Raw genomic sequence first — 24,917 nt, forward strand, 5'->3', positions numbered from 1 at the left:
CTAAGTGAACTGATTTTTTTGTATATTTCTTTTTCTGTACGGGGGCAACTGATACTGGTGCAGGTTGGTCTGCTGGTTCAGTAGCAGTACCGCTCGCCGGGTCTTGGATAACCGCAGTGTCTGTTGCCACGGTTTGGGTAGCTGCTGTGCTCGTTGCTGGGGCTGGAGGGACCTCAGTGCCCGTTGCCGAGGTTTGGGTAGCTGCTGTGCTCGTTGCTGGGGCTGGAGGGACCTCAGTGCCCGTTGCCGAGGTTTGGGTAGCTGCCGTGCTCATTGCTGAGGCTGGAGGGGCTGCAGTGCCTGTCACTGAGGTTTGGGTAGCCACAGTGCTCGTCGCTGGGGCTGGAGCCGCAGCACCCGTTGCCGAGGTTTGAGTGACCGCAGTGCTCATCGTTTTGTTGTTAGGTCCAGAGACCTTCTCCTCCCCTTGAGGGTATTGAGTGGTGTCGAACAGGGCTCGATAGGCATGGGCCAGGCCCCAGCACGTTGCAGTAATTTGTATCTCTCTGGAGCTGCGGGGGTGACAGCATACCTTTTCCAAATATTTTACTAGTTCTTCTGGATTCTGCACTTGTTCAGGGGTGAATTTCCAAAACATTGGAGGTGCCCACTTTTCTAGGTACTTGCCCATACTACCCCACACACCCTGCCACTCATAATTATCCAGCCTTGGGACAGATCTCTGGGTGATTTTCTTAAATAGTTGTTTAACCTTAAACGAGAGCTGAACCACATTCAGAAGCATGCTAATTCCTAGCAGTAGGGCTAGGACTGTGCTGGTCCCAACATCCCAAGAGTATTCAAATTTTTCAAAATTCTCAAACACCATTGTAACTGGACTGAAGGAGAAAGGAGAGGGGAAGAAAGGTAGCCCACCCATAGACTGGTTTTCCAAGGAGGAAAGGTAAATGGTATAATTATTAATAGTTTCCCACAGATGGCTTCCACAGTATAAAGGTGACAATGCTGAGTGCAAGTACCGGATTAATCCCACAGCCGACGACTTTATCATACCATAAACCAGTGTTATACAATACATCAAAGCGAAAACCTTAATCCACCTCCCACGGATGATAAGCAGCAGAAGAGGGACTACATACAGCAAGCGAGGTGATACATAACAGAACTTTAAAAACCAGAGCAACAACTCTAAGAACACGTAAATCAACATAATGACCAGCAACTATTAGACCGATATAATGAATGCTTATAACAAATTTGTTTTAACAAGCTCTGGTCAGGTTTGTCGTTATCTCAACCCTTCGTGCCCCATGTTGGGCGCCAAAAAGGACTGTCATGGTTTAACCCCAGCCAGCAACTAAACACCATGCAGCCGCTCACTCACTCCCCCCCACCCAGTGGGATGGGGGAGAAAATCGGGAAAAGAAGCAAAACCCGTGGGCTGAGATAAGAACGGTTTAATAGAACAGAAAAGAAGAAACTAATAATGATAATGATAACACTAATAAAATGACAACAGCAATAATGAAAGGATTGGAATGTACAAATGATGTGCAGTGCAATTGCTCACCACCCGCCGACCGACACCCAGCCAGTCCCCCGAGTGGCGAATCCCTGCCCCCCACTTCCCCATTCCTATACCAGATGGGACATCACATGGTATGGAATACACCGTTGGCCAGTTTGGGTCAGGTGCCCTGGCTGTGTCCTGTGCCAACTTCTTGTGCCCCTCCAGCTTTCTCGCTGGCTGGGCATGAGAAGCTGAAAAATCCTTGACATTAGTCTAAACGCTACTGAGCAACAACTGAAGACATCAGTGTTATCAACATTCTGAACTCAAAACATAGCACTGTACCAGCTACTAGGAAGACAGTTAACTCTATCCCAGCTGAAACCAGGACAGATGTGTTAAAAGACTGCCTTATTTTCTGATGATAGTGGATAAACAGCAGGCCTGCAAGGCCCAAAGAAGTGCTTAGGCTGAGAAAAGCCTCCAGCAAGGATGAGGAATGAAATTGAACTTAATTGTAGCTCCAAAGCTCTTCTTACAGTACAAGTACACATACAGAATCCTTTACTTAAGCCAGAAGTGTTTTAGCCTAATATTTTCATGAAGTCTGCTTATTTTTAAAGAAAGGTTTGTGGAGTCCACCTCCCTCCAGGAAGTCCTGCTTACACCTTCGTGAAATTTAGTGCTTTCCCTGGCAGAGCGCCATAGATTTTTTTATTCATCTTTATACAGGTGAATTTACTGTAAAGCACATTCGCTTTTGTACCTTAAGAAAAGGCCAATATTCTAAGAAAGACCTGGACTGAAACAGGCTTCCTGCTATGGACACGATGTAAGCATTACAGGCTTGATTAAAAATAACCCCTAAACCCCCAAATAAAAACAGACAGGCACCAACTAAGCCTGAGTTCTCATAAATTCCAGAAAATAATTTAAAAAATCAAGTAAAATTTTATGTGCCCGCAATATTGAAGACACCAAATTATACAAATTTGAGCTTTACAACCACTCCAAAATGTGAGCCAGTAGGTGACAGCTGAATACTGTTGCAGGTTACACTGAACTCAGACATCCAACTTTGTGTCTCTGAATTTTGAACTGAATCCAATCCCAATTTCTTTTAGCTTCAGGTATCACTGAACATTCACCTTATCTTTAACCATATTAGTTATTAAATGGCAGAGAGACTGTAGTTTTCTGGTGCCAATTACTGCAAACTATCATCATTATGTTTTGACTGGTGTTTAAAAATATGACAGAAAACACACAATGAGTTAGTGATTTGGAGCCACCTTGAAAATTACTAATAGAAGTCTACTTGCCTTGTTTCATTAAGTTCACCATTGCTTTCTGTTATTGAAGAAAGATTAAAAAAATACTAATCTTTCATGTTAATTGAGAACTGACCAATATTGTTTAAAATACTCAACACCGAAAGCACAATACCTTAGACAAAAGACATAACATTCCTTTTCAAATTGAAATATTTGTTTGGGTTTTGAATAAAATAACGAGGCAGTAACTCCACAGTGATGGACTGGTAAATCTTACCTACTTTACTTGTTGCTTAATGCTGCCAGTCTGCCCTGGACTGTCTGTCACTCAAAAGACTGAAACATTATGTCGGTGAGAATGCAACATCTGGTTTATAACATTTTTACCAAAACCTTGTTACTGAATGTTTCTTTGTTGGTTTGAGCCTAACTGTTCATGGTATTTTCTCTGTGCTGCTGGCCTAAACGCACAGAAAGTATCCTTTTTTAAGTTAAAAAGACATAGCATGAGCAGTGCAAGAGCCTAAGGGGATGAGAGTAACAAGCATATGCAACAGTGCCACAGATTAAAACTTCATTGTTTTCTTCCACCTAATAAATGTAGTCCTTTTATCAACAGAAAAGAGATTATTCACTCTCCACAAAAAAATAAAAATTAACATACAGAATGTATTCTCTCTCCCCCGAACCAGTTCAACCAGTAGAAAAGAAATGTAATTCAGGGAAGTACTACTACAGTCTTGCTGCTTACTTCATTAAACACATTATTTTTCTTGATTTCCTTTTGGAGATGTTTGGATACCATCCTTGCATGTAAGCTTCTTGTTGAATCCAATGCTTTTACAGGCATATCTGTGAACATGAACAATATGTACTGTCTGTTCTTCATTTTTTTGTGAAATATTAATAAATTATGTTAATGTAACAATGATATAAAAACTAAGCATTAAGAAAACCTGGATCCTACTCCAAAACCTGATAGGTCTCCACATAACCACAGAGCATCTGCACCAGAATCCTCTGTGCCTTTGTATCAATCTAGTTCCCACCTCAGAGGCATATGAGTGCCTAGGGAAATTATCTGCGTCTAAGGGGAAATCACTGATACATTGGACAAGATGTGAAAGTGAGGACCAAGAGAACTGCCTTTTATTTCTGACATTTATATTCACTTTTTGAAGCTGACTACTTTGCTTTTCTCCATCACCACTTGGAAAACACCCTTAATGACAGTTTTCATGTCAGAAAGCTGTCACCGAGAGATGACAAAAAAGATGTTTTATTTAAAAGGCAACAAAACCAATCTGGCCCCATATCAGTTCAACACTTACAACTTTTTAGTGCACCAAGGAATATAAAATAGAAATGAAAACTATAAGCTGGGCACCATTATTTCTTTCAATATTACTTTGAGCCAAATATCATATGTGTATGTTTAAGGACACGTAAGAAATGGTCCCTTGATGACTTAACCAGTTCTTAGTGTTCATTAGGTGTATTAATACACTACAAGAAAAATATTGGACTATCCTGTGCCAATTTTTAAACTTCTTTTAAGCTTAAAATCAAACAATAACATTTGGAAGGTTTTCTTATTTTTATTTCTTTATATCTCTTTTGAAACTAAGAATTATTAGGCAGAAACAAACTTGTAATACTCCTAATTATATTTGAGAATTAATTCATATGATAAGCACTGGAAAATACATTGCCATCTGTGAAAGTGTAATAAGACAGAACATATCTTACTACACAAGATAAAAGAATACAATCAGAATTAAGAAAAATGACAACCGTGCTTTCTCCAGAAGATACCAGAATATTCATACAACAATACAGAAAGGATTTGCAGAAATTAAACTTTTTAGAACAAATTATCTTGTTTTAATATCTCTTCTGAAATAAAAGCTTTCTAGTGCAAGTTACCATTTTATCATCCCAGCAATCTACTATTTTCCCTTTACATGTTGCACAGTACTTAATTTTACTTCTTTTTCAAGGTAATTGGCTTGTAACTAATCTGTATTGAAATCAAAAGCTATAACAATGGCAAAAATTATGCTGGAATCAGGAGCCAGACTGGCATTTACAGTATCAAAATTGTTTCAAAGATGAATGAAAAGTCCACAACGTTTTAGTACACTAACCTGTAAAACACATTCTATCAAAAAATCTTGTATGGAAAGCTTCAAAGCCAAGCACTCAAAAGTTCAGAAATGCTACTAATGTCGTTCCTTAATTTGTTCCTACTGCATGCACATTTTCCTATAGTCATCATTACCTGACTGGTTGACAGTTGGTGTTTATTTTTTTTCAAGGCCCCTGCCTTGTTCAGTACATGGACAGTTTCTTTCTGTCTTCCACATTCAATGTCCATCTTCAGGACTTACATGAAGTATTTCACTGAACATAAGAAGCATAAAGTAACTTCTCAATACTTGTACAGTTTTATTACTATACCATAAGAATTCTTCATTTACGATACATGTATTTTCACATAACCCTACAAGATAAGGTTATATTATTAAATTTTTATGTTCCTCAAAAGATGCATAGGGTGACAAAATATTTTAAAATTCCTCAGCAGCAAGAGGAAAGCCAATGAAAACAAGTAAATTATTCAATGGTAACAGAAAACTGATGACAAATTATCTGAAAAATTTTGAAGCACTTAATATGCCACTTTTTTCTTTTATTTTAGTTATGAAAAAGACTGATTACATGACTAAAAATTAACATTATCAGCACAGCTGAAAGACTTCTTCCCCTGTGTCGTGGTTTAACCCCAGCCAGCAACTAAGCACCATGCAGCTGCTCACTCACTTCCTTCCCCAACCAGTGGGATGGGGGAGAGAATTGGGAAACGAATTAAAACTCATGGGTTGAGATAAGAACAGTTTAATAGAACAGAAAAGGATCAGCTAATAATGATAATGATAACACTAATAAAATGACAATAGCAATAATAAAAGGATTGGAATGTACAAGCGATGCGCAGTGCAATTGCTCACCACCCCCCAACCGATGCCCAGTTAGTCCCCGAGCGGCGATACCCCTTGCCCCCACTCCCCCCAGTTTATATACTGGGTGTGATGTCACATGGTATGGAATACCCTGTTGGCCAGTTTGGGTCAGCTGTCCTGGCTGTGTCCCCTCCAAACTTCTTGTGCCCCTCCAGCCTTCTTGCTGGCTGGGCATCAGAAGCTGAAAAATCCTTGACTTTAGACTAAACATTACTTAGCAACAACTGAAAACATCAGTGTGTTATCAACATTCTTCTCATACTTAACTCAGAAACATAGCACTATACCAGCTACTAGGAAGACAATTAACTCTATCCCAGCTGAAACCAGGACACCCTAATAACCAGCTGAGGTTTTACCTTGCCTGGACAAAGGATGGATAGTGTTTTCTCAGTGAATTACTGATTCCACCCTCTTTTTTTCCCCCCATGTAGAAGCTTCTAGGAAGAAAACTAGTCAACAAACAGAAGCAAAAGAGCTCAGAAGCATACATTTGCCTTCTGAAGATGCAAGAATTGGATTTGCACTCATCTACACCAGAGAAAAACAGTCAGCTCAAAGGGGTTCATCTGAAGAGATACTTGGTCAGCAGGATTTGTAGCGATCAAAAATTAGTTCTCCGGAATTACTCTAGACTCCTTCAAATTTTTTACATCAAAGAATCAGCAGGAGAAGTCTAGATTCCTTGGGAAAAGATGGACTCAAATTTACCTCCACTTAAGAAATATGTAAGTGGCAGGAGAGATAATTCCATGGTACAGCATAGACAAGTGTCTCAGAGAAAGAAAGAAAAGGGCTCAGACTGTGAAAATGTGAACTATGGCTCAGAATGGGACAGTAAAAAGCTGGAAACATCTGTGTAAAGGCTGGAGCAAAAGGGCAGGATCAAAAGCCTTGCAAAAAAGGTTTTTTACTTAAAAATCTTGTAAAAACAAATCTTCCATTTTGGGAAACTGTGACCATGGGCTTGACTCTGGAATATGCCTTATTCATTGGTTATAGGAAATACATGTAAAAGTGCCCTCTATTACATCAGTCCCAAATGGTGACTGAATATAAATCACAGACATACAGAACAGGTGATTGACACAATAGGCAGGAATAAAGGGGTAAGAACATAAACTAGAATATTGAAAGAATGGTGTATAGACTGCTTAGATAAAGTAAATTTTCTCAAATCAGCTGGAAGCCATGAAATTGCTAAAAATTACTCTGCAAACCTATGAGACTATCTCAGAGCTGTTAACAGCTAAGCTTCAGAACCAACAAGGAGTAAGCCTGGAAGAAGACAAATATTTACATTATCTTTGAAGGGGGAGAAGGAGAAAAGGACACAAGAAACTATAAACCAGACAGCTTAACAAATGAGATTCCTAGGAAACTACTGGAATAGTAAAACTTGGTAGTTTGGGAAGAAATAGGTGCAGTATATTTCAAATATGAGAAAGATTTTGATTGGATTTTATGAGAATCTCTCAAGGATTTTAGGGTGATACATTTTAGATGAAAATACTTAAAAGGTGGGCACAGAATTAATTATGAAAACACTCAAAACTCTGACCAATATTCTTTGTTAACTTGGATGGTTCTATCCAGTAAGATTCTGCCAGCGTAAGTCTTGTAATCACTGCTATTCAATGTATTAATGAAAAAGAGAAAGGAGCAGAAAATATTTGCATTTGCAGATGGAAGAACTTCATGGATTTGGAAGAAAGGATCAAAATGCAGCACTATTTGAAAGATCAGAAATTGTTTAAAACAAGATGCAACTACATGTAGAGAAGAGCAAAGAATAATCATTAGTTAGCAATAGTGTGAAGTAGATAGGTTTTTTGCAAAAAAAAAAAAATCAGAGTTTGTAATTAATTACTCAAACTGAACATGAATCAAGATATTGAACTAAATCATATTAGCATACAAAAAATATAGTAATATAGAACAAGGTGTCTGAACAATCATCTTTCCATGAAGATACAGAAAGTCCAGAGGACAAACAATTGGATATGTTAAGGTGTATTCCAAAGCTTTTCTTCTATCATCATCTCCATTTTAACGATGGAAGCTCAAGAAACAGGATTTCCCAAGAAGGAATGGGGAGGTCACAGGAATGTCAAATAAGAGTCCCAGTCCCAGAGAAAAGCTTTAAAGGATCATGCTCAGAGCAGACTTGTTCAAATAAGTAATCTGCAGAAATTTATCATGTCATCCCTAAGTTAGTGATACAGCTTAGCTTCAGCAAATGTTTCCAGAATGCTTCATGTAAAAACTAACTAATTTTCAAAAATTAAACTAAGAAATAGGATGTGAGATTGGAGAGAGTTTTACATGCTTTTTTGTGTCTGCAGATTTATACCAAGATAAAATGAGAATATTTTCATAGCTTGAGAAAAAAACACCACAGCAACATCTTCCAGAGAGAGTCAGTTTTCCATTTTACAGTTTGCAGAAGGACTCATCTCCCTAAAAATTAAAGTTCAGCAAAAATCTAAGTTAGCAAATGCAAGATGGTTTTGTTAGGGGAAACAGTTATATAAACTTAATGATAAGGTAATGGCCTGACAGCTCCCTGTAAACATGCCATTTTGGGAGCTATCACCTGGCTCCATTTGCATAATGCTCAGACCCACTGATTAATCTCTGTAGTAAGAAAGAGCAAACGTAATAAGAATAATATTGGGTGTCCAGGACTTGGAGAGTAGAGGAGCAAGAGAAAGAAAATTAAATGTCAATATTTGTTCATCAAATCATTATAAGAAATTTCTGTGGTACTCTTTCACAGTACCTCATAGCTATTTAAAAGCCTTTTAATCAGATTTAAATGCATCATATTGAATCAGTTTCTAATGCTTTTCCAAAATACTTCTCTATGCTCCAGGAAAGAGTTAAATAAAATGAAGGAAGATGTATGCAATAGTTCCTCTGATTGATTTGCCCTGCTATTCTGTCTATCTACAGATACGGGTAATTTGAATAACAAAAAGGCATTAAAAAGCTCATTTAAACAATACCTAATTTAATCTCATTGTTATTTTAACTGTTATTTTATGTAAGAAAATAGATTTTCCTAGGTAAATTTGCTAACGCCAGACAGTTTCTGAGGTATTTATTTCTCTAAGCAATCCACAGAAAGATTTTTTTTAACATTCTTTCACAGTACTGGTTTCCAAAGACAGAACGCAGTAGGTCCCAAATGTACTTTTCAGATTATAATATTTTATAAGCATTTGTCTTTGGTTCTTTCACAGTTCAACTGTACATATCTGGACAGATCTGAGGTGTTTAGGATACTGTGGGAGATCAAATGAGATTCATGAATTATCTTTGTTCTATCTAATGAAATGTGGCTCACCCTCCCCCCAAAATCCAGACTATTAGTTTTAATTCTTTAGATAAGTGAATCATTGTTATGATCAATAACATATAAACATTTCATTAATTCATTTTCACTATCCAAAATAAGCTTTCTACACCCATTACAGAAATTTATTCTTAACAATTATAGGGCTTATTCAATTCTTACTGAATTATCAGGCTTCCTCTCTTTAAATAAAAAGATAGACTAGATAGATTATGCCAATAGATAGATTATGCCAGTTCCTAGGTTTATTGCTAACTAAGCTAAGGAAACGTTTAGTGCTTTAATAACTATTTGTATTTATGATTCATTCATTCCTCGAGGCTTATTTTTTGAATTAGAATAATTAAGTCACAGATACAATTTTTTCTTCCAAATTGGGAAAACTTTTTCCTGTGTAAAATAAAATATATTTTCCTAGTTATTGTCAAAATAAACAGAAGGGATGTTCTGACACCTCTCCTTTTGATAGTTTATAAAATCTGAATTATTACTGATAAGTCTAAGATTTGCAAAGCTGTTCCGCACTTAAGCTTAATAAAATATTTCATTTGGACACCATCTAGACAAAGGTGTTAATTTTTCAGATCAGATCAACCTTGTGGAGAAAAAAAAAGGTCAAAAAAAATTATTCTAGGTAAAAAGGAAGAAGATTCAAGTGTAAGCCAGAAAATGCTTAATAAATATCAATGGAATTACCCTTGCTTTACAGTCGTGGGGGCGAAAAATTATGACAATTAGTTTAACCTGGAAGATGACTCATTTAACTCCATGTGGTTTGCTCATTCTTATTTAACACAATTCACTGGGTTATTTTAGGTTGCTGGAACATGGAATGGCACAGTATGGACTTCTTTTGGAAATCACTCTTTCCAAAAAGAAGGTGACTTCATAAACTAATAATGAGAGCACTGCCACAAAACAACAAGAATTAGCAGCTATGAAAGGGGTCTAAAGGCAAAGTGGTTCAAAAGTAAGTGCAAAAGTCCTTCTCGCTTCATTCAAACCATCCTAAATCTTCTAGCTTTCTAGGATGAACTAGAGTTCTCAGCATTGTTTTTCTCCAACCTCTCAAATGCCATGCATAACTCTCACAACCTGCTCACTCCATTTCTAATTCTTCAAACTTCTATTATCAATGATGAAATTCTTTTCTGATGATTGTCTTATCTGGCCTTTTATTATATACATTATGGCATGTCAATCAATCCAAGTTTTACGTGATGAGAGGCCAGGTTAACCTTGACCATGAGTCTGATGTCCTACGTCTGAACTTTGGGAAACAAAAAACCTGGGGAGGCGGGGGGAAGAGAAAAAAAGGTGGGCTGGAAAGAGGTCTTTTTAATCTGTTGAAGATTTGGAAAGCTTTTAAAAGAAAATATACATACAGATAGTTAAGAAGCAGGGAACTGGGAGTTTCCATTAGAGCATGAGACTGAATTTACATCATGCTTTACCTTATTTTTAAAGGGAACTATTTTGGAGACAGTTTATGAAGCCCCAGCATAACCACCAATAGGTGAACTGGAGAACAAAGGGTTTAAGTTCACTGTTTTTTCTCAACCCAGAGGGTACTCTGAGTCACTGGAAATTGCATAGCAGACATTCTGGTGCAAAAGTTTTTAGAATTTCTAAATTCTGAATTTCCAATTTCTGGTCACAACATGAAATAATCTAAAAAAGGGGGAAATAATGAATTTCTTACATGTACTAAGCCTTTATGAAAGGCACCATTACCGTTACTCATCAGTGATAAGCATATCCTACCTGTAAGAACAGAACCTAAATATTTCACTATTCATTTATACCCACTGGAACAAGAACAGTAGTGTTTCAGATTATAGCTGTTAGCCTGGGCTACGCAGTGTAACTTAGAAATATTCTTACTAAACAAGTCAGTACAGATGATTCTCTATATATCTATAAACATAGATCTATACAAAGAAAACTATAGATTTCTCTCTCATATACTAATTAAGGAGACAACTTTTTTTCTTTTTTAACATGCATGCTGCCTTTTTTAATTTCAAAGCAGTAACTAAAAATGTCTTTTGGTAGTGATAAAGCATATTTTAATTTCACGCAACTCAAATCCTAGGGAGATTTCTAATAAGCAATTTTAGTTTTGATTTTTACTTTAACACTCAAGAGTTCAAGAAAACAGTGCTATGGTCAACATAGTCAGGAGAGAATTTGCACACATGGGTAGAGCAATATTTCACACATATATTAAAAAGTAAGCTGTATATTGCAGAACAACACCAGAGCAATGAGAGAGATGTGGAACATCACATCTTGAGAGGTTCACACTTCAGTTGTTCCTATCAGATGATAGTCACTAAGATGATTAAGGGGCTGCAATATGAGACATGCAAGTACTGCCTGAGCGAGCTGGATTTGTTTAGCCTAAAGAAGGAAAAGTTAAAGGAGGATTTTACTGCTGTCTTCAACTACTTAGTGTGTGGTTGCAGAGAAGCTGGAACTAGCATTTTCTTGGTGGTACACAACAAAAGAAGGACAACAGGTACAAACTGCAACAAGGGAAATGCCAGTAACGTATTTGAAAAAAATGAATTCACAATGTCTGTCAAACACCAGAACAGGTTGCCCAGGGAGATCTGGATGAAGCCTGAGCCACCTGACTGAACTACAAAGCCATATCCCACATCAAAATCAGCCTTGCTCTGAACAGTGGGTTGGACTAGATGACTTAAGGAGATACCTTTCAATCTCAACTATTCTCTAATTCTAGTCTATGATACACACATCCCTTTTTCCACTTTCTGTGTTCCTTCCTCAGATTTTCTGACTACTCCTCCCACATCCTTCTGCTTTCTCATCCAAACCCCAGACATGAAACAACTTCATTAGCTGTATCAAAATGGCCAAAATAGTAACCATACGATACCTGTACCTGAGAGGCTGATTGGGAACAGTTGTGATTACTGACTACAGGTAGGCAGCAATTTGATGTATCTTTCAGGTTGAGCTTGTCATCTGTTCTGAGACCCTGCACAAAAGCGAATTACCTACAGTATTTCAGAGACTGTAATATGCACATAAAATGTATGCTTATCTTAGAAAGTTTTTGAAGCTGTATTAGCATCTTGCCTGGAAACAGGATCAAGAGAAAGACAAAAAGCTAGAAAATTCTACCGTTTTTAATTGTACAGGAGTAGCAAATCATTTACAAATGCAGAAGCATAACACTGCAATATGAAGTTTGTAACAAATTTGAGGATGTACTTCAGAACTGCAAAGCATAATTTCCCATACTGATTTTAACATTACACTTCACACGTTACATCAGAAGCAATAGTTATATGCATATTCTGTGCATCTTTCTATAACCATGTATAAATATTTATAGCAAAGACCCAATATTTTCCGTAAAGAATCATCATAACAGTGGAATTTACAAATATTCTTGTTAAAAAGTCAACCTTGCAGTTAGTGCATTGAATAAAATGTTATTTCGCCTCTTTTTAAAATCTAAATATGTATGTTCTAGTGGTAGAAAAATAACTGAGATTGCTTTAACATATCAGGTTATATTAATGTAAGATTACTGGAGCAGTTGTGCGTTTTCTAACCTCTCATGTGGAAATGTTATGCAAATTATTTGTAAATGTGAAAGCCTCAGGAGCAGGGCTGCATTAACAGCTCCTATTACAAAGGTATCCTCAATAATTTACAACTCAACAAAGGCTGAATTGGATATAAATTGTTTCTGTCACAATAAATTCTAAAATAAATGCAGAGAGCACCATCTTCTGGAGTAAATGAAGTACTTATGACCCTTTACAGTGAAAGCAGAGCATTGAGTTTCAGTTAAATAAATGTTTATATATGCAACAAGCTTAGCAAATTGTTCTGTGAGCAGAGTAACTAATGAAGCATGGTTTCAGACAGACTCGTGTACTGTGTCTCTCAGCACATAATCTTCCCAACCTTGCCAGCTCCCTCTGTGTCACTAGTGCCTGCCTTCCTCTGCAGAGTGATACACAGCTCTCTTCACAGAAGCTCCTTCAAAGAAGGGTTTCTTTTCACTGGACAATAGCTACTCACACTCTGGCTAGTTCAGAGCTATGCACATCCTCAACCAGTACATGTGCTGTTTGGCAAACTGTTAGCTGTTTCTTGGAATGGCTAAAAGACTCTGAAAATTTTATTGGAACTGTTCAACGGATTAAAAAGCTGCCGGGAGTTTAACAAGAAATTCAGGCTTATGGAGTTATATTAGGCTATCAGTCCAAAAACAATTGGCATAAAGCAGGTAAACTGTACCCAATTAAAAAGGAAAACTGATATACCAATTAGCAGCTTTGCAGAAAGGGACCTGGGGTCCTGGAAAACAAGCTGACCATGAGCCAGCAATGTGTCCATGCAGCAAAGGCAGCCAACAGCATCCTGGACTGCAGCAGGAGTGCTGCTGCCAACAGGTTAAGGGAGGTGACTCTTCCCCTCTGCTCAGCCCTGGTGAGACACATCTGCAGTGCTGTCTCTAGATCTGGGCTCCCTTGCTCTGGGCAGGGGGTTTCAGCTAGTGTACTGGTGGGGATAGAGTTAATTTTCTTAATAGCATCCCATACAGCGCTGGGTTTACATCTGCGATCAAAACAGTGTTGATAATACACCAATGTTTTATCTGTTGCTGAACAGTGCCTGCACAGTATTGAGGCCTTCTCTACTTCTCATTCTGCCCTCTCCCCTCCTGCGGCGAGTAGGCTGGGGGTAAGCAAAAGATTGGGAGGGGACAGAGCCAGGACAGCTGACTTGAACTGACCAAAGGGATATTCCATACCATATAACGTCACACTCAGCAACAAAACTAAGGGCGGGGGGTGGGACAACGGACGGTATTTTTCCAAGGCAGCCATTACTCAGAGACTGCCTGGGCATCAGTCTGCTGGTGGGAGATGGTGAGTGACTGCCTTTGCATCACTTTTTTTCTTTTTTTTCCTTCACCTGTTAAACTATCTTTATTTCAACCCACAAGTTTTCTTGCTTTTGCCCTTTTGATTCTCTCCACCATCCTGCTGGAAGTGAATGAATGAGGAACTGAATGGGAGCTTAGCTGCTGGCCAGGGTCAACCCCCACAACTAGACAATCTCCAGAGGTGCCTTCTGGTGCCTCAGCTATTCTGTGTTTCTAATATATCATACATATGGAGCTGACTTACCACAGGATTTCTCTCTACATTACTATATTGATTTTTATCTAAAAAAAAAAATCTAAAAAGTGAAAATTGGTAGTCCATGTATGTAATTACCTCTGGCACCATTTTCTAGACCTATGAATTAAAGCAAAGGCGAACATTATTCCTTTACTCCAAATGTTGAAGACCCCTTATGTAGAACCGCTTGCTTAATCTGGCAGTGTAACTCCCGTATTCTTTTGTCTTTAACTCCACACTGGCGATAGCACACAGAGTGCAGGACTTTCTAGCACAACACCCAAGTTCATAAGCACATATACTCTCCATTTCTGTCTAAAATTTCCAAGTTTTAAAAGCAGGCATGGATTTTTCAATCCAAAGCAGGTTTGAGGTTTGCAAAACAAGTCAATTCTTAAACTATTATTTTTCAGTATCATTTTCTTCACATCCTCTCATACAACATAAATGCTTTTAACAGGATGACAGTATTATCACAGTGTTATTGCTATGTGTTTTTGTTCTGTTGAGCTATGAACATGAAATTGGCTACGAGGTAGTTTCAGATTTATCTTCTCCATTAGAGGTCAGCAGAAGACCATTTATCTATACAGCATCTGAATGGTTCCCATTTCTTCTTGAAATTCTAGGTCATTAAGCCAGTAGCAAGAAAAAATGAATTTGACATTATGGGCCAGAAAAAGCGAAGCCTAAAAGTTCACAATAACTATTGCATGTTCCACCTGGATTAACTTCATTGTAGAATCACTGTAGACAAATTTAGATCACTTACAGAAATTGTGGAATGTGAACAATTACGCCATGAAAACTAATGGCAACATCAACAGACAGATTCATGCAGAGTAGACATAACTACAAGATCCTTCTTATGCAGAAAAACCCCAATGGAAAACTCAAAATTTTGTGGCCTTTTCCTACTGTTTGGGTTTGGGGCGGGAGGGGAGTCTAGTACTCAAGGGGCTGTAAGTTACTTCACTGTCTGTTCTCACATTTTCAGTATGACTGAAAAGTCACCTTTATCTAGGAGACCTTCTAGACCAGATGTCTCCTCTTCCAGTTTTTGAAGTATCTCTTTCTAAAGAGAGCACTTCACCTCATTTCCCACAGAAGACCATCATAAAACCACTGCTTCTCCAAGCCTGAAATTAGTCATGACCTTCACACAGTCACTAAGAAACCTTCACAGGTGTCCAATTAGCAAACATTTAGCATTATGAAATATTTTTTCTTTAGCTGCTGTCATAGGAATTATACTATGTTTTCACTCCTGAAGTTAAGCATAGTCACTGTTTTGATCAGAACTGAGGAATGCTTCCAGAGCTATTCTGACAAGGATTTGTGGAGGAATGAAGGACACTCACATACATCAGGTTATTATAAATACTGAGGTTTATAACATACAGTAAATGTTCTCCCAAAGACCGTACTGCCGTGATCTCAACTACAATTAACCAAACACTGAAAAAGTTCAGACTAATGTGTTCAAGAATGCATATAGGGAAACATTTCTTAAAATACCAAAACACCTAACAGTATCTGAACAATATGCTATTTGAGGAAAAAAGTCACAATACTGAAAAAGAAAGCATAAACTGAAATATGATGATATACACACACACAAATCCCCCCTACTCCAATTATCAAGCAGATTCCAGGTTCCCCAAGACAATTTCTTTTTTTAGTTACCACATATCTTATAAATAGATTTTTTCATTAAAAGTAGGCTTAACTATAGCAAATCCTCCAAATGAAATTTTCACAGTATCAGATTCTCTACCAAAGCTTATTTTTGAAGAATATTAAGTGGATATGCTCTAGTGGAAATAATCTAGACTGGGATTTCCTAATCTGAGAAAAAGAATTCCTTTGAGGATTATCAGACTGCTTCAAGAGGTTGAGGTCATAATTACTAGGAAAAGGAGTATTATACAGGCAATTCCCCAAAAAGCTTTATTCATTTCTAGAAAAGAAATTTGAAAATAATTTGCCTTTCCCCTCTACTACATCCTAATACAAAAATCATCATCTCCACCTGAAATGTTTCCTACCAGGTTTTGGTGAGGTTTTTGTTCCCTTGCTTAACTGCAGCAGGTAGGTTTTACTCTGTGTATACATACACAAAAACACATTGTGTAAATACTGACGATAAATTGATAAAAAATAAACTGATCATGAAATTGATTATAAAACTGCACTTTCTATCTGGTAACTAAAACCTTTTCCCAGGGTCTGTTTTCACCTTAAGCCAGTATTTATAAAAAGTGGAAAGACAAAAAACTTTCCAGAGAAAGCAACTTTTCTTGTACCCTAAATGTTAATATATTGTTATAAGAAGTCATTGATGCAAAATCAAAGAGAAGCAAGACGCAGACCTGCACAGATTTAAAATATGAGTTCTCACAGTACTGCAGGACAAAATAAAAGGAATGTTATATTGTGAGAGAAGAAAGTATAATTGCCATTCCTTGTTCAAGAATACTGAAAGGAGTCCCCCTCCTTCAGCAGAACATTTCACTGCATATTCATAGGTTTTCAGGTTTTCATGTATTATATTTTCTAGACAGAAGAACAGAAAAATATACTAAACTATAAAATCTCTCTAAAATATTCTAATATTAGATAATTTTTTTTTTTTCCTTCCTCTAAAGGATGCTATACTTCAAGAGGACCCACACCAATGAGGAACAATGGACAAGTCTCATTAGATCTTTGCATGATTGTAGCAATGGGACTCAGAAGCCTGAGAAAGATCCATGTCATTCATTTTCTACAATGAGCACAAAACCCCCTTTTAAACTCAAAAGTCAGATTTCATTAGAATATAAACCAGAATACTTAACTTTTTAGTTAAACCTAAAGCAGCTAGACTAGACAGCATTACACTCAAAATCTTGTTACTGACAAAAAGGGAAAACACCATATGGAAAAAAACCCCAAACCATTGTTAGCCTAATTAAAGTATTAGCAATTTAACCAAAACACAACAGTTATCACTGATTCAGTAATATTAATATTCATAGTCCAACTGCCACAGTAAAGCCTCATTAATAGTATCACCTTTAGAAACACCATACAAGAAAAACTTGTTAATACAGATGCCTTTTCCTTGCTGCTAAGCTCACCCTTGCAATGCCCTTCTGGATGCTCCCATGGGCAGCTTCAGCCTTCCTCAAACAAAAGCACCGGGGGAAGAAGGGGAGGTCACACGCAAGGTCTTTGCCAGGAGAAGTTCATGGTTAGGGTTTCTTCCTCCTGTTTTCTGGAAGGAGCAGGATGTCGATGCTTTCTTCCTCCTCAGCCTTCGGCTTGTTTGGGTTTATTTCTGTACTTTCCCTCAGCACGGCCCACAGCACCGATGGCACCACACAGCCCCAGCTCACCGCAGGGAAGCCAAAGTCACTCACCCCCAGCAGCTGGGGTGGCCAGTGCCACCCAGACCGGGACCAGGCCCAGGCCCAGGCCCAGGCCCTGGTCCCGCAGGCCCCAGGGCACCACTGGGCTTCTGCTAACGACCCCAAAATCGTATTTACAGGCTATGCACGCAGATCCCGCGCTTCCATTCTGCTCTTGAAGGAAACTACAACTACAACCACAACCACAGTCTCAGTGGTGTCTTAACCTGACAAGAGCCCTGCTCTCAGCCACTGTATCTTCCTATCACAGTTGCATGAGGGCATCTTATACCGTGTCTTGCTTTAGTCTACTTCTGCCAGTTATCCTGACAGGCTAGCATTTCAACCACACCTGAAGATTTCAGAGAAAGAAATCCTGAGGAACTTTAACTCCACAGCAAACTGGAAGCCTGTGCAAAGGAAATACAACTAAGCCATAAAACTCAGCTCTCCCCAGAAAAAAGCATAGAGAGTGGTACTTGAGTAAATACATTAGGTTGTCAAATTCTTTCTCTCTCAGGAAAAAAATAATTTTTATACACAGACTCACAGACACATACATACTGACAGATCAATTGATCAAATAACTTTTCTTCTGGTGGCAAAAAAGGAAGCCTATGTTTTCTTGCCATCTTCTAAGGTCAGCAGATTTATTTCCAGTGAAGAACATAAATTTACAACACAAATTTATCTTCTGAGAAAAATAATTGCAACTAACAGAAAAACATAGGAAAAACTGTAGGCTAAACTGTAGCTTGACTAATGCAGACTAAAATCCATGGTGGAAAGCACCATACCTTCCATGAGGCAAGTATGAGGCTGTGTTTGTGAAATCTCAGACCAAAGAGAATTGCTTTTTATATCCATTTTATTTGTTTTGTGAAACACGTGAAACATTCATACAGTATTGTTCTATGGTAGATTACATTCTATCATCCTCCCATATTGCTAGTCTTTTTCTGACCCAGATATATTTTAGTTGAATGCTGCTAAAATTATTTCTAATAGAAAGAAATAAGAAAACAAACAACTCCCTCCAAATCACTTCCACTGTAATTCATCAACTAGGGAGAAAAAAATCCCCCAAACAAACCCAACAAACTATGAAAAGCACACCAAGAGTAAAAGTAGTCATCTAAAGTAATTTGATATATTTACCAGCTAACTTGGTATTTTTTAAAAGCCTGTAAAAATTTATAAGAGGACTGTGCTGCCTTATCAGCACTGACAGAAAATGGAGGCAGCGTGCCTGCATGCACTAACATCAGTAACTAGACAGGATTCACTGCTAATTACTATTTTTTGACACCACAATCAGTTGTTTTATAAGTGCTGCCATCATCCCATTTCTATTTCTTGTCCATGACCTTTCCACATGGTGAAAAAAACCAGACAGGTATCCAAAAGAGGAAACCATAAATTACAAAACCCAATATTTATCAGTTGTTTTGGAAACCAAACAAGTTATGAAAAGCAACATTACTACACATCTATGAAAATTTTATTATTGCCTCAACTTAAAAATAATTTAAAAAAAAGGTTTCTCAAACCAATATAAAAAGTTACCACTGATCTGATACAACAGAGTACTACTTCCAAGAAATTATAGCAAATGCACACCATGGTAAATTATCATCATTGTGCATATTAACCCATGTTCCATCAGTCTTTCTCCTTGCATCCATCTCAGTTCTCCCACAGAAAATAGTCCAAATGCCACCTGTTTTCTTAGGTTGAAGATGCACTACTATGACTGAAGATTTCTTCAGTAATTTACTGAATGTTTCTCACTAATTATATTACAAAGAGCACCATCATCATATTTCAGTTCCACTGGCAGTAGTATAAGTTGCAGACAAGCCTGTCTGGCAGAATTATTTTTCTAGTTATACCAGGCTTGCTGGAGCCAAAAATAAAAATATTTGACCCTTTCTACAATTCCTTGGTTGCATTAGGTGTTAAAATATGACACAAGTGTTATGAATCTAATTCCATGGCCTTACACAGGCAAAACTTCCAAAGACCCTGAGATAATTTTCTGTGTTAATACTGCAACAACTGATTTCATCCCCTGAAAACTGTTTTTCAAATCAAATGCTTTTTCAGACCTATACTATCCACATCACACAAAATGCAACACAGAAAACAAACCATGATAGTACAGATCCTAGCTGTCCAGCCTCGTTCCAGTCAAGCTTTCACCAATGATGCTGCAGGATTTTGCCTGACATTAATATCTGACTGGTTTATGTTTGCTTGCTTCCTATGCACCCCCGCCATCCATCATGTGTATAGCTGGTTCTTTGCAATTCTAACCCTTAGCTATACAGACCTGGTAAGTGCAGTGGCAGCCTGCTGAACAGTATCTCTTCGATGTATTGGCCTCTTGTTTGTGTGCTTTATTCCTTCAAGAAGAGTGACCAGACAAGGTAGATCTGGAAAGAGGGCAGTGATATCCCTGAAGGCAGTGAATATGCACCAGAGGAGTTTCCACCTTGCCAATTACAGCAAGAAGTCATTGCACAAGTGGCCAGACTGCAGCTCATGCAAAGACATAGACTGCTGAAGGAAGCAGGCAGCACACAGGCAGGCTGCTGTGGGGACAGGAAAAAAGATCTAAAGGGGATTTTGCAGAATTTGCAGTAACCCAGATAGACACTGAATAGACTGAAACTAAGCCTAGAAGCACGATCCAGCTTAAAGTGATCCATGAATAGGCAGGGAGTTGTTTACATAGACCTTTTTATTCTAATATGTTACACAGTCATGCTATTAGAAATCGCAAATATGGGGGCTTATATTCTGAAAAATTCCAAATTTTGTGTTACAGAATCTTTTGGGGTTCCACTGAGAAACACAGTTTACAGACCTTAGAGGATGCAATGCTTCACTTCTTTGGTAACTGCTTGCAATGCAGGCAGAACATTTTGCCTAACTTGTCTTTCTCTCAAAATCTATGGGTTTATGTCTGTCATAGCTGAAAATCTGAAGTTTGCTCCCTCTGTAAAATAATATTGTTTTTCAAACTTCACACCAAAAATTCTTTGCAAAATTTGCCGCTAGCAAGCAAATGAGTATCACAGGAAGAAACAAAAATGCTGTGTACTAGCTTGCACAGGCTTTTCCCCTGCTCCCCCCTCGCCCCCCACCCAGTACATTATTCTACAGTATTATTTTAGTGCCTTGCGGTGCTGAATATTGTAGGTTGATGGAACAAAATGTTGAAAAAGTGTCAGAGAAAGTAGAACTAAATGACTCTATGACCTTTCAGTGACATGCCATCATAAGATGGTGAGAAATTTGCATGCAGGCTGAAAGGCTTTTTAAAAGTTACTGAAATGTATTTATATGACATAGTTTTATATTTAAATCCTACCATTTCCTTCAAAGAGTTCTTCATTATCTTTCAGGGAAAAAACAAACAAACAAACAAACAACAACAAAAAAAATCCCAAAACAACAAAAAAATCCCCAAAACAAAACCCCCCAAACCAAAAACAAAACCCCCCAAACCAAAAACAAAACCAAAACAACTGTTGCTAGAAGGTCTAAATAACATTAAGAATTCCATTTGAAAATTATTTCAGGATCAAAATTCTATATTTTTTGTTCAGATTTAATTATATTTTGCATTGTATTAGAGCAGGAAGTGATTTTCATATTTTAAAAGAAAGGGGATTTTTGTTTGGTTTCTTTAAAAAAGCTAGTACACCACTTGTCATTTAAATGAACAAAATAATGAATTGCAAATGGAGAGAACTCAGTGAAGCATGAGGCCATTTAGCAAAATATTTATACATCCCCGCACAGATTCTTGTTTCCCTGGAAAGGTTATTTGAGTGTAAATGTGACATTTTGAAATGTGTGACTGCAGTGAAAACTAAATCAGTCATAAGTCATTTATCACTTAGTAATGAAATTTAATGTTTATCTTCATTCCCATTCTCATTTAAAGAGGTTTGCTTCTGTAATTATTGGCTTTGAGCCTGACCTTCGTACTTTTTACAGGCAATTAACTTTTTTCTTGCTTATGTCTGACCTAGATAGGGGTCTGTTCTTCTGTAACAAATACATATTTTAATAAAATTAATAACCCAGTTTCAGTCATTGGTACATCACAGTATTTTTTAAAATGGAATTCCACAGCATTTGGCACATTTACTATATCTTTATCACTAGCTTTATATCCTTTGCAGCCATTTTACGTAACCAGACAAACAAACTATATTCTCTAGCTTCACAGTCCTAGTCTAAACTTTTCTCCTGCTTGGGCTTCCACTTAAAAGGATTAGTTAAATAAGAACAAAAGTTAATACATTCTTTGCACTAGCAGAATAAAATATATGTTCACGAATATGTAATTTTCTGTTTCTATGTTATTTGAAGTTTCCCAGCTTGCATCCATTTCACTTACGCATACATATTACCTGCACAAATACAATGGTCTTACAGTTATACTCTTGTAATGTTTAAGGTATCTTGTAATATTTCTGTACACAAATCAAGGAAACATTTCCCTTACCCCCATGCCGCCCCCCCCCCCCAAAAAAATTAAAAAAGGATAACAAAAACCCCACCATCACATGATCAGGAATTTAAAGGTTGGTTAAAGGTTGTATGTACATACTGGATCAATAAGACAAATTATGTCTAAACAAACAGGATTAATCCTAACTCTGGTTTCTTGATCAGAAACTGTTTTCTTCTAGCTCGGTTAAGGAATTTACATACACATATGCATGTGCTCCTGATTTGACACACTATTAAACATGATATCCCATTCAGGGCATGGATTTTACAAAGGCTTGTCTCATAGATCCTTCTGAAAGGAACAGCAATTTTGATGTTGTAGAAAACTGCCTTTTCATCAAAGTTAACAGTGTTGTGAAAAAAAAAAACGGAATACAATTTAGATCGGGTCAGGACAGACGTAGTGTATGACTGCAGCTACAGGAGAGAACGCACAGCAGCAATGTGTCAGACTCTGCTGATATGCACTCTGCCCAAATGGGACAGAGTTTATATACCTTTAGGTTATACAATCCATTCTTCAGCAGCACTGTGCCAGATAAGCAGCATATGGTAAATAACAACTGCGACTGAAATCCTTCTGATAAGCTGGGTCTAGACAGTACAGCCTGACAGAACTAATCCACTCCTTTGTTAACTGAATTGTGCGGGACTGGCAAGACCCTTAGCTGCAAACGTTTCTTAACTAGTGAGCCCTGCAAAGGCCTGTGAGACGTTAACTCCGTTGCTTCCACAATGGAAACGTGAATGATTTTAACCACTCAGGTGTGTGCCAAAGCTAAGTCAGAGAGGAGAGGAGCATAAGCTTTGGTTCTGAATCTGTACATCTTTCAGTAATGCAGAAACACTGCATTACTAGTCTCTCCACCAGTAAACAAGATCATCACTGCACGTTTTTGGCTGCTGCCAGTCATTTAAAGTAAATGCACCCTGTGGTCAAGCTATGTTCCTAAGGCAAGAATGTGCCTTCCACACAGAGTGTTGTTCATCAATAAAGGAGAGTGCACCTTCTTTTTGGTCAAGTGGAAGTTATCTGAAACAATAACATTGAGTTTTTAGAAAGACAAAACCAAAAAAATAGAGGAATCCTATGCATTTCCCTCAGACATTAGATAAGATTTCACAAACTTTATTAAGTTTGAGTGTTTGAATGATCAGAATTTCTGGTCAGAATGGAAAGAAATTATTTTACTGTTGGGTTATCCTGGGATGGATAATTTCTTATTGTGAATGATAATTCCTTTACTGGGAAGAAGTTTTTATAGGACAGTAAACCCAGTTTCCTTCCATTTCAGTTGAAGTGCCAGCCTGAAACTACAGACACCTCTCTAAGAATCAGTAATAGGACGTTAAGCTCCCTTCTGCTACAATTGCAAGGCATACTCCTTGAACTTGCCTTTTGTAACATGAGCATCCCTCACCTCCACTGCACATGCCTTTTCCTTTAGATATGTGAACTATACATGGCATTTTAGGAAGGTGGTTAGATGCTCCAAAATCTGTGTGTGGATTGCTTTGGTACTGTGGTCAATAATCTATGAAAATGCATTGTTTAATACCGAAATTTTTTGCTTATAAATAATGTCAATAATTGTAGGGTTAGTTTATAAGTTTCCAAGTCTTTGTAGGAGAGAAAAGAGACAAACAAATAAAAATAATTAACATTTATTAATACCTCATCTAACACAAGCTCCAAAGGACTAACAACTTCTACACTGTGTTAAGTTGGATCACCTGTACACATTTAATCTCATGGGACTTCTAACAGATTTTGGTATCACTGAATGTGGTATCATCTTCCCCGTCCTCCCTTCCCCCCACTCCCTCAAATTCCTGTGTTGCCTTTGGGAAAAACCTTAAAATAGGAGGAAGCTTATGTCTTGAGGAGCTGATCTGAGGGAGTCAGTTTTTGGGTTCCTCACCCAGCTTTACACATTACAATTCCTGTATCTTTGTCCTATCTAGGAGCTGCTCAGTAGTATGTTATGTTATACTGTGCCCAGCTGGCAATTCTCTCTGTGCATCCCTGTAGAATTTTCCTGTTGCACCATTATTATCAACATCCCAAGAAATGGTTAAAAAAGGTATAAGATTTACAATTATAGTTCAAGTAGTATAGTTCAGGGAATCAACCATAAAAAGTGAGCATTCAAAGATTAAAGAGACAGCCACTTCCAAGTTGCTGATCCACAGAATAATTATTTTTTATGCATAGCCTATCAGAGATGTGGGTGAGGGAGAAGCTGTGACACCACACAGGAGCACATGCAAACTCATATGATAGTTTGACAACAGGTTTCCTACTGTCTTTCTATTCTTTTGGAAATATTTCTACCTATATTTACAAGATCCAAACTATCTTTGTAATTTGGTAAGTTGTACTCCCCAAGAAGCCAGGTCTGCAAATAAAATAATGGCTGCAACATAAAAGTATAAGGCAAATTCAGGCCTATATAACAGGATTTCCAATGAAATTATGAGGTGAACTTTTTTATAAATTCTTCTTGTTTCTAAATCCTATTAAGGCACTTAATGAATACAAAGAGGCAAGGGAAATTCATACATGAAAAGAGCATGCGAAAGGAAAAATGAAAAAAAGAGGTTATCAACTAATGGTGGCAAGGGACACAGTAAAACATTAGGAAGAGGTAAAAATATACATTTGTGTCGAAGCCCTGGAAAGTAAGACGTCAAA

The sequence above is a fragment of the Harpia harpyja genome, chromosome 1, assembly GCF_026419915.1.
Source record: "Harpia harpyja isolate bHarHar1 chromosome 1, bHarHar1 primary haplotype, whole genome shotgun sequence".
NCBI classification, from domain to species: Eukaryota; Metazoa; Chordata; class Aves; order Accipitriformes; family Accipitridae; genus Harpia; species Harpia harpyja.